General features: G+C 37.6%; 1 long non-coding RNA gene across 2 annotated transcripts; it reads left to right on the forward strand.

Moving 5' to 3' along the window:
- The first annotated feature begins 6,993 nt into the window (after window positions 1–6,993).
- On the forward strand, window positions 6,994–8,307 carry LOC121723331. 2 transcript variants are annotated; one of them, XR_006034908.1, is made up of 3 exons: window positions 6,994–7,293; window positions 7,489–7,611; window positions 8,122–8,307. It is a non-coding gene; the product is annotated as an uncharacterized LOC121723331 (long non-coding RNA). The 2 variants fall into 2 exon arrangements; XR_006034909.1 differs by having other exon boundaries at window positions 7,498–7,611.
- The last annotated feature ends 1,683 nt before the right edge of the window (window positions 8,308–9,990 follow it).

A 9,990-nucleotide genomic window follows, 5' to 3' on the forward strand; every position in this document is an offset into this window, starting at 1 on the left:
ACAGTGCATGAAAATGCAAAAAATATGATGTAAAATATCATATAGAGTAAAAACAAACTATATTGGTTGCTAGGTAGATGAGGTTTAATATAGTTGGAATGACTGAACAGTTAAATAGGTGGATAGTTTATATAGTTAAATGATTTGCTTGGTAGATAAGGTTTAATATAGTTGGAATGACTGAACAGTTAAATAAGTGGATAGTTTAAATGGTTAAATTATTTAGGTAGATAGTTGACGATAACTGACACTTGGAATGGCTCTAATGTTTGCTAGTAGTTATGCTAACTATGTTAACAAAGATAATAATGTTAACCAAGTATGCTAACTAGCATGCTAACAATGTTAAAATGCTAAGTATGCTAACCATGTGACTTAGCTAATCATTTTTAGCAGTTATGCTAACTATGCTAACTAGCATGCTAAATATGCTAACCATGTTACTTAGCTGACTTAGCTAATCATTTTAAGCAGTTTTGCTAAAAATGCTAACTAGCATGCTAACATGCTAGCATGCTAACTATGCTAACCATATGACTTAGCTAACTTAGCTAATCATTTTAAGCAGTTTTGCTAAAAATGCTAACTAGCATGCTAACATGCTAGCATGCTAACTATGCTAACCATGTTACTTAGCTAACTTAGCTAACTAGCTACAGTGGGTAGGAATCATAGTTGATGACAAGTAACAGTTACAATGGCTGAACAGTTAAAAAGTTCAGTAGTTTAAAGGGTTGAATTGTTTAACAGTGAAATATTGTAGTGAGGACTTTTATTTTGAAACAGTTTTTGGCAGAGGAAGCAGTTGAACAGGATGTGTAGTCTTAATAGGGCCAGTTTGTATGCTTAAAGCCTGAGACTGGCAGTTGGTCCAGGTGGCCCGAACACCTGCCATAGGATTCTAATTGCTTAACGGCTCTATTGTGATGTCATCAGCCCATGTTAAGTCTATGGGGAAATTTTGACTAGTTTTTAATTAATAGTTTAAAAAGTATAAAAGTTACAAAGCTGAAAAATACATAGCACCCATGTCCTAAGTAAGACCTACGTAACATAGTTTAAATGAAGTTTCTACGTTAAACGGTTGAAGCTGCATTAAGTGCGTTAGAAGAAGAAGAAGAATAAGAACTAGAAAAGCATTTCCTGAAGGAAATACAGTGCTTGAAAATGCAAAAATATGATGTAAAATATCATACAGAGTAAAAACAAACTATATTGGTTGCTAAGTAGATGAGGTTTAATATAGTTGGAATGACTGAACAGTTAAATAGGTGGATAGTTTAAATGGTTAAATTATTTAGGTAGATAGTTGACGATAACTGACAGTTGGAATGGCTCTAATGTTTGCTAGCAGTTATGCTAACTATGTTAACAAAGATAATAATATTAACAAGTTACTATGCTAACTAGCATGCTAACACGCTAGGATGCTAACTATGTTAACCACGTTACTTAGCTAATAATTTTTAGCAGTTTTGCAAAAAATGCTAACTAGCATGCTAATATATTAGCATGCTAACTATGCTAACGACGTTACTTAGCTAACTTAGCTAATCATTTTTAGCAGTTTTGCTAAAAATGCTAACTAGCATGCTAACATGCTAGCATGCTAACTATGCTAACCACGTTACTTAGCTAACTTAGCTAATCATTTTTAGCAGTTTTGCTAAAAATGCTAACTAGCATGCTAACATGCTAACTATGCTAACCATGTTACTTAGCTAACTTAGCTAACTAGCTACAGTGGGTAGGAGTCATAGTTGATGACAAGTAACAGTTACAATGGCTGAACAGTTAAAAAGTTCAGTAGTTTAAAGGGTTGAATTGTTTAACAGTGAAATATTGTAGTGAGGACTTTTATTTTGAAACAGCTTTTGGCAGAGGAAGCAGTTGAACAGGATGTGTAGTCTTAATAGGGCCAGTTTGTATGCTTAAAGCCTAAGACTGGCAGTTGGTCCAGGTGGCCCGAACACCTGCCATAGGATTCTAATTGCTTAACGGCCGTATTGTGATGTCATAATCATAATGTTAAGTCAATGGGGAAATTTTGATTAGTTTTTAATTAATAGTTTAAAAAGTATAAAAGTTACAAAGCTGAAAAATACATAGCACCCATGTCCTAAGTAAGACCTACGTAACATAGTTTGAATGAAGTTTCTACGTTAAACGGTTGAAGCTGCATTAAATGCGTTAGAAGAAGAAGAAGAATAAGAAGAAGCCTAGGAAGAACAGTACAGTGCATTTTCATGCACTGTAATAAGAAGAAGCCTAGGAAGAACAGTACAGTGCATTTTCATGCACTGTAATAAGAAGCCTAGGAAGAACAGTACAGTGCATTTTCATGCACTGTAATAAGAAGAAGCCTAGGAAGAACAGTACAGTGCATTTTCATGCACTGTAATAATAATAAAATGCCTTGGAATAACAGTACAGTGCATTTTCATGCACTGTAATAAGAAGAAGCCTAGGAAGAACAGTACAGTGCATTTTCATGCACTGTAAAAAGCCTTGGAAGAACAGTACAGTGCATTTTCATGCACTGTAATAAGAAGAATTCGGATAACAGTAGAGTGCATTTTCATGCACTCTAATAAGAAGAAGCATAAGAATAAGAAGCCTAGGAAGAACAGTACAGTGCATTTTCATGCACTGTAATAAAATGCCTTGGAATAACAGTACAGTGCATTTTCATGCACTGTAATAAGAAGAAGCCTAGGAAGAACAGTACAGTGCATTGTCATGCACTGTAATAAGAAGCCTAGGAAGAACAGTACAGTGCATTTTCATGCACTGTAAAAAGCCTTGGAATAACAGTACAGTGCATTTTCATGCACTGTAATAATAATAATAAAATGCCTTGGAATAACAGTACAGTGCATTTTCATGCACTGTAAAAAGCCTTGGAATAACAGTACAGTGCATTTTCATGCACTGTAATAAGAAATTTTGGAAGAACAGTATAGTGCATTTTCATGCACTATAATAAGAAATTTTGGAAGAACAGTATAGTGCATTTTCATGCACTATAATAAGAAGCCTAGGAAGAACAGTACAGTGCATTTTCATGCACTGTAATAATAATAAAATGCCTTGGAATAACAGTACAGTGCATTTTCATGCACTGTAATAAGAAGAAGCCTAGGAAGAACAGTACAGTGCATTTTCATGCACTGTAATAATATTAAGAATAATTCGGATAACAATAGAGTGCATTTTCATGCACTCTAATAAGAAGAAGCCTAGGAAGAACAGTACAGTGCATTTTCATGCACTGTAATAAGAAGCCTAGGAAGAACAGTACAGTGCATTTTCATGCACTGTAATAAGAAGAAATCGGATAACAGTAGATTGCATTTTCATGCACTCTAATAATAATAATAATAAATACCGTAAATAATAATAATAATAATAATAGGCTAAAAAAAAAAATAACAAACATAAAATCTTAAAGATAACAACAGATGGCCCTAATGAACATAAAAACAAAAATGAAAGAAAATGAAAATGAGTTAAAAATAACAGCAGAAAAAAATGAATAAAAAATAGCCGCAAGCAGCCATGACGGGCCCGAGCACATGCTAGGCATGTGAATGACACACTATGCCAGACCGGCCCATTGGGTGTCTGGATATCATCATAATAATACTATCTATTAACCTGAGAAGTTTCAGACGATACATTCAAAGCATAGAACATTTCAGGCACACTTCCTGCTTGGCCAGATGGTGGCGCTATGCTAGGCATGTGAATTACACATGTGAATATCATCACAATAATGCCTTCACAATTTAACATCAGCGACATCTTGGCCTCATGTTTGCCACATTTCACATGAATCTGACAATCCGTCTAGGAGGAAGGAGTATGATCATGTGACATCAGTGTAATTTCCATTCTTTCTGTTGCCAAGTTGGTGGCACTATGCAGTACATACAGGAATGTTCAATCTGCCAACAGTACAAGCCTGATGTGAGTCGGCCGGCTGGAAAGATCCAACAGACCATGGTCCAACAACCAAGTGTGATGCTACCTAGGAGCTCTTCCAGATGTGAGCACTTGTTAGTGGTTGTCGATTATTTCTCTTCCTGGGTGGAACTATTTCCCCTTCGGAGAGCTACTTCCCCAGTTATCACTCCAATCCTGCGTAAGGATATCTTCACTCACTGGGGTGTGCCTCAGTACATTCTTTCTGACCGCAGGCCCCAGTTTGTAACCTCTATCTTTCAAGACCTTTGTTCCAGTTGGGGAGTCGTGTCCAAGTTCGCAAGTGCATACCACCCTCAAACCAACTACACAGAGAGAGTGAATCATACTTTGAAAGCCATGCTGGCATTTATGTGGGTGAACAGCACAACCAATGGGACCGATTTCTTCCCGAGTTCCGTTTCGCTCTGAATAGTGCTGTCCTAGAATCTCTTGGTGTAAGCCCGGCTGAAGCCCACATGGGAAGCGATGTGGGTTCCGACCGCGTTCTTCAGGTCATAACTCCTTTGCCAGGATCATCCTCTTATGGAATTGTGGACCAGCAAAAATCCATTCATCTTCGTCAACAAAGGAACTATGACAAGAACCGCAGAGACGTTTTTACAAAACTCAGGGCCGAGTGTGGATTTGCCATCATCCTTGGTCACACTGTGGAGGAGAAATATCCACTTCAGTAACACCTACATAAACTATTCATTATAGATTTCTTCCTATCTATATTTTGTGTTTGATTAGGGAGGAGTTATGTTGATATATTTTCAATAGCCTGATATTTTCTACCAAAACATCTGACTCTAAATAGTATTTTCTAATGTATGGGATGATAAAGAAACATAGCCACAGTCCCTTCTTTAATTTTGTCTTTCTGTATTATCTCAACATACTGAAACAATACATTTTTAATCTGGCTTCATTCAATTTTCCGATTATGTGATTTGCAATATATGCAAATTATGCTACATTTCATGAATAAATGCCTAATTTGCATATATAAACATAAAATCTCAAAGACTTGTAATACATTTTTTCTTTGGTATGATGTCACTAATCAACGGGAGAAGTTTCATAGTGATAGCTATTAATTGAAAATGTGCCCCTATTCTACTCAATTTACTTAGTGTTGGGCACAACTTTGGCTTTAAATCTCGAAAAAATATATGTTCCACTCCATCTATGGCGGTAGACTTTTAGTATATGATTCAGGAGTGTATTAGGACCAATAAAAACTACGAGACATTTCTGTTCTGGCCTATAAGAGGCATCACCGCATCATCAGAAATTGACGTCTTTTGAAAATGATGTGTGAGTGAGCATGAGATCTGTCTCTCCTCCTTTCCTCCTATCGTACCTTCCTCGTTTCCTTCACAACATTAATTAGGAGGAGGGGCTAGGACCGGAGGAAGGAAGGGAGGGAGGATAGACAAAGACAAATGAGAAGAGGCCCAAGCGCTGAAGAAGGCCCCATGCCGCTACACATGGGCATTTTTAACTGGTCCATGTAATTTTTGTTTTTGTTGCTCTTAAAGGAACCATATGTAAGAAATGTATTTCAATTAATCATAAAATGGCCCTGATATGTCACTAGACATTAAGAAATCATGTTCATTTCAAATACATACTATCACTGACAACAGTAGTCCGGGCAGGATATTTGTCATTTAAAAAGTGAAGTTGCAACCCTCAACTGATGTTGATGTTGTTTTTTGTCATGTCATGTTGTGTTTTGGCCTGATTGATGTTGATGTCCCTCAACTGATGTTGATGTTGTTTTTTTGTCATGTCATGTTGTGTTTTGGCCTGATTGATGTTGATGTCCCTCAACTGATGTTGATGTTGTTTTTTGTCATGTCATGTTGTGTTTTGGCCACCCTCCACCTATCTACTAATCACAAAGTCAGTAGTGTTTCAGCATCCGGGTTGGCAACCTCGAGTCAGGGGGAGGGGGAGGGGATACATCCCTCTACAGTAATTTGAAAGTGATTGTAGTGCCAGTTTTGGCCACAATCTTACACATGGTTCCTTTAATTAAGGAGTGTCTTGGTCATCTGATTTTTTTTCTCTATTTTCTATCTAAGCATGGTAAATTGTTTTACAATGTCCATCACACAAGGTATTTTATTTTTTTGTTCACTTAACATGTTCACTTGCTAGCTAATCATAAGCACTGTCTATTGCTATGATGTGGTGGTTATTTCTTCCACCGTACCCATATTTGTTGACTGTGCATTTGTCATGATTTTCAAAAATCAGAATTACGGGTTTTAATGCTCACCAAGTCTACAGGTTTTCAAAGCTTTTCTATGGGGACCCCTGCATGGCCACTGTTTATCTGACCTAGCAACAGAAACAGGAATACATCTCTCTGAGGACCTCTCTTGGACCCTCAACACCTCTACCCTGATCAAAAAGGCTCACCAGCGTCTCTTCTTTCTGAGGAGACTAAAGAAGTTCCATCTGTCTCCTCAGATCCTGGTGAACTTCTACCCAGGGTTCTAAATTAACTTTTTGGATCACCAGCCAATGTGGCTGGTAACTTTCCAAAGATACTAGCCAATCAGAATTTCTACTAGCCAATTTTTTTTACATTTTTATTAATGTAACATTGTTGGCATGAATATACCACAAAATATACACAGAAAGTGCAAACACTTCATTTCATGTTTGGGATCTCTATCTATCTATCTATCTATCTATCTATCTATCTATCTGCCACTGTTTTCTCTCCCTCTCCTGCATGCTCAGACGCGTTCTCAATTAAAGGGGAACTTGGCAACTATTTCAACGTAATAAACCCGCTTAGAAATCATTTGGAGGGTTAAATGACCTGTTCCGGTGAAAATTGTGACTTTTCCCGCTGCCCCTAGCATCCCCAGGCGGAAAACCAACCTTGCAACATTGAGACTACCGTCCCGGAGAGAAGTAAGAAACAAGAAACTTGTTTTAAATCGTGTTTCTTACCTTCTCACATTCCACATTGTCTGCCGAACTTATGCTAACCGTTTTGCTAGCTTCACTGAAAAAAAGGTCTCTTTGGGGTTGTTGAAATTGCATGAATTTATTGAAAGAACCTCACATGATTTATTAGTGGTCCTTCTGAAATTAAAAAAAATCATGTGAGCCTAAGCTATTCCTTGAGAATGTCAAATTCACATAATTTTGTCATGTTGGATGGTAAGAACTACGTGACGTGACCACGCCGGTAGCTCGTGCACCTGACCTGAGTCTAAGCGGGAAGGAGGAATCAACTGCCATTTTCCACACAATTGCTCTGAAGACGTTACGAGCGGCATGCAAGATCTACAATGTGAGGTAAATATCAATTGATTCTTAATCTTCGGTAGCTTTTCCGAATGTTTTGCCAAGCTATTGCGTTTTTACAAACAGATAGTTGCACTAACTTCTTACATCTAATCATACCAGCTATGGGTTACTGTTGTGGCGTCAGCCCAATATAACGGTCGAGAATGGGGTTATTGTTGTGGCGTTGGGATTTGGGTGTTGCAGAGCGTGTAGAAGAGGATTTACCACCTGTAGAGCAATCGGTCCCTCACAGTCCAGTTCCAAATACACTTCAGAAGGAGCTTGCTGCAGCATTACTGAAATTGGAACATTTGGTGCATGTGCCAGGTAAGTTACAGCAATTGATGATTTTTTACACACACACACACACACACACACACAGCCCTGTTCTCTAGGTCACTCCCTTCTTTCTTTTGTCTCCCTCCCTCATACTTTCTATACATCCTATCTTGTATTCCTACTTCCCTCTTCTTTTCTTCTCCATCGGTTTCTTACTTTTTTTCTAACTCTTCCACTTTCTCTCTCCCTCCTTCTTTTTGTTATTGTGTTGTACTTCCCTCTCTTTCTTCTCCATCAAACTGAACCTTTTATAACTGTTCAATGCTACATGGTCATAAATCTTGGTGCACTTAAATCTTGGTGCACTTAATGTGCTTTTGTACTTTTTTAAGACGAGTAATGCTGAGTTTGTAAAGCTGTACACAGGACAATACATGGTAAATTTGATTCATGAAGTGTTATACATTTTTAAATGTGTGTTGTGATCATAATGTTGTGTGTCTGTATTCATATTCTGTATTGGTATATCAACCTCCCTTTCTGTGTTCTCTTTCACAGTAAATGTGGCAGTGCAAGGGATGTGAATCAGCGGTTCAAAGTAGGTCTGATCTACTTGCTCATTACAAACTCCACCATCCCCACTTTGGCCGCACCACAAACTACCCCTGCACATATACAGATTGTCCCTGTACTTTTAAAACATGGAACGCTCTTATTGTTCACCAGAGTAGAGTGCACGGCACACAATTATATAATATAATCTGACTATAGGGTCAGGAAAATGTATTCATGTAGCTGCACTGTAAAAAATTATATGATCAATAAGTCAAAATAAAGTATTTATTTAATCTATTTCATAGTATATTCATAAGTAATGGTATTTCAACTAAGTATCATGAGTTGTCAGTCTTGTCAGTCCTTCAACTTGTTTTTCAAGTTCATTCAAAATAAAGGCATATGTTTAGAGAGAGCCCTAAATTCACAAGTTAAAGCCCTAAACTTAAATTCACAAGTTAAAGTAGGCCTAGGCCTAGTAGGCCGTCCTATCCTAAAATCACCCGCCTCTTTCGTTTGAAAATTCTAAAACAAAAAAATCTTTTTTTAATAGGCCCACTTCCAAATAACTTCAATAAATTAACTGTACATTTTTCAGTAGCCATAGGTGTGTAGATTTGAACAAAATCTGGTTTGGTTATTGTAAAGAAATGAATAATTAAGTGACATAGGCTACACTTAAATTTGTGACATTCCGATATTTTACTGTCAAATGGTTCTACTGTGTTAATGCGCCGGCGCCACATTAAAAATGACTAACAACAGAAATATGATGGTCCAGTCTGGCATAGCATTTCACATATAATCCATATGTAACAGTGTACTGTACTCGTTTAAAATGTGATGTATCTCCAACAAGGTCAACGGGGTAGGGTAGGTCTAACAACGTCAAACTATACAACACACGGCGGATGAATACTCGGAGAGCGAGAAGAGCAATGGACTTCAAGCTGAATTCAAATCCACCACGTTACAACCATAGACAGTAAAAGAAATGGACGAACAGACTCCGTCGTTTTCAATGGGAGGGCACTGAGTCAAATAGAACGATTTTTCAGTTGGTCCCCCCAGTACTGCGCAGCCTCACACTTAACTTCGTGACGTTAGCCATAGAACTGAATCTTGTAACTCATATGATAGATACACAGAAATTCTTCTCACATTTCCTTCGCCATCAAAGTTAAACATTTATTTATGGATTATTATTAATATCATCCTCACCAAGTCGTGTTAATGTTGAAGCTACCATACATGATCATCTTCAAAAACAGTCATGCTAAAACAAAACAAAAAAGTTATAGCCTTGAAGCTATCTTCTTTCCACTTTTCCGACCTACGGTCAATCCATCGAAAACCTCTGAAATAATTACTGCCGTTTTTTTTTTTTTTTTTAAATTAGGTTTACTTTTTTATTATTATTAGGTTGCCTCTGTGTAATGCTTTACCTTAACATACGGTCGTGTATGCTAGGTTTTGCTTACGAGTTACCGTCATAGACAGTAAGGTGGACTGAGCTTCTTATCCAAACAATACGGTTATCTCCCTACGGCGCGAAAGAGAGATTACGTCAAAGCTAGCTTCCCTCCAACCGATCAAGCTAACCATTCTTCTTACGGGTAACCAACGTTACGGACGAGGTAGTGGAGTCTGTTTTGCCTTTGTTGTGTTTATGTTGATTACACAAAAGCTACAATATCAGCACAGGATATATGTTATATGAAGTTATGGTATTTCAAAAAAATCCTAGAATGAATGGACTTCTATGGGAGTTAGCAGAGAGGTGGTCCCTCCAGCCTACGTCGATTCTTCTACTTCCGGGAATTCGCCTGCCCCCTTGGTTACAACGAAAGATCCTTGATTACTAGCAAGATA

This window comes from Alosa sapidissima, chromosome 11, assembly GCF_018492685.1.
Source record: "Alosa sapidissima isolate fAloSap1 chromosome 11, fAloSap1.pri, whole genome shotgun sequence".
Classification (NCBI taxonomy): Eukaryota; Metazoa; Chordata; class Actinopteri; order Clupeiformes; family Clupeidae; genus Alosa; species Alosa sapidissima.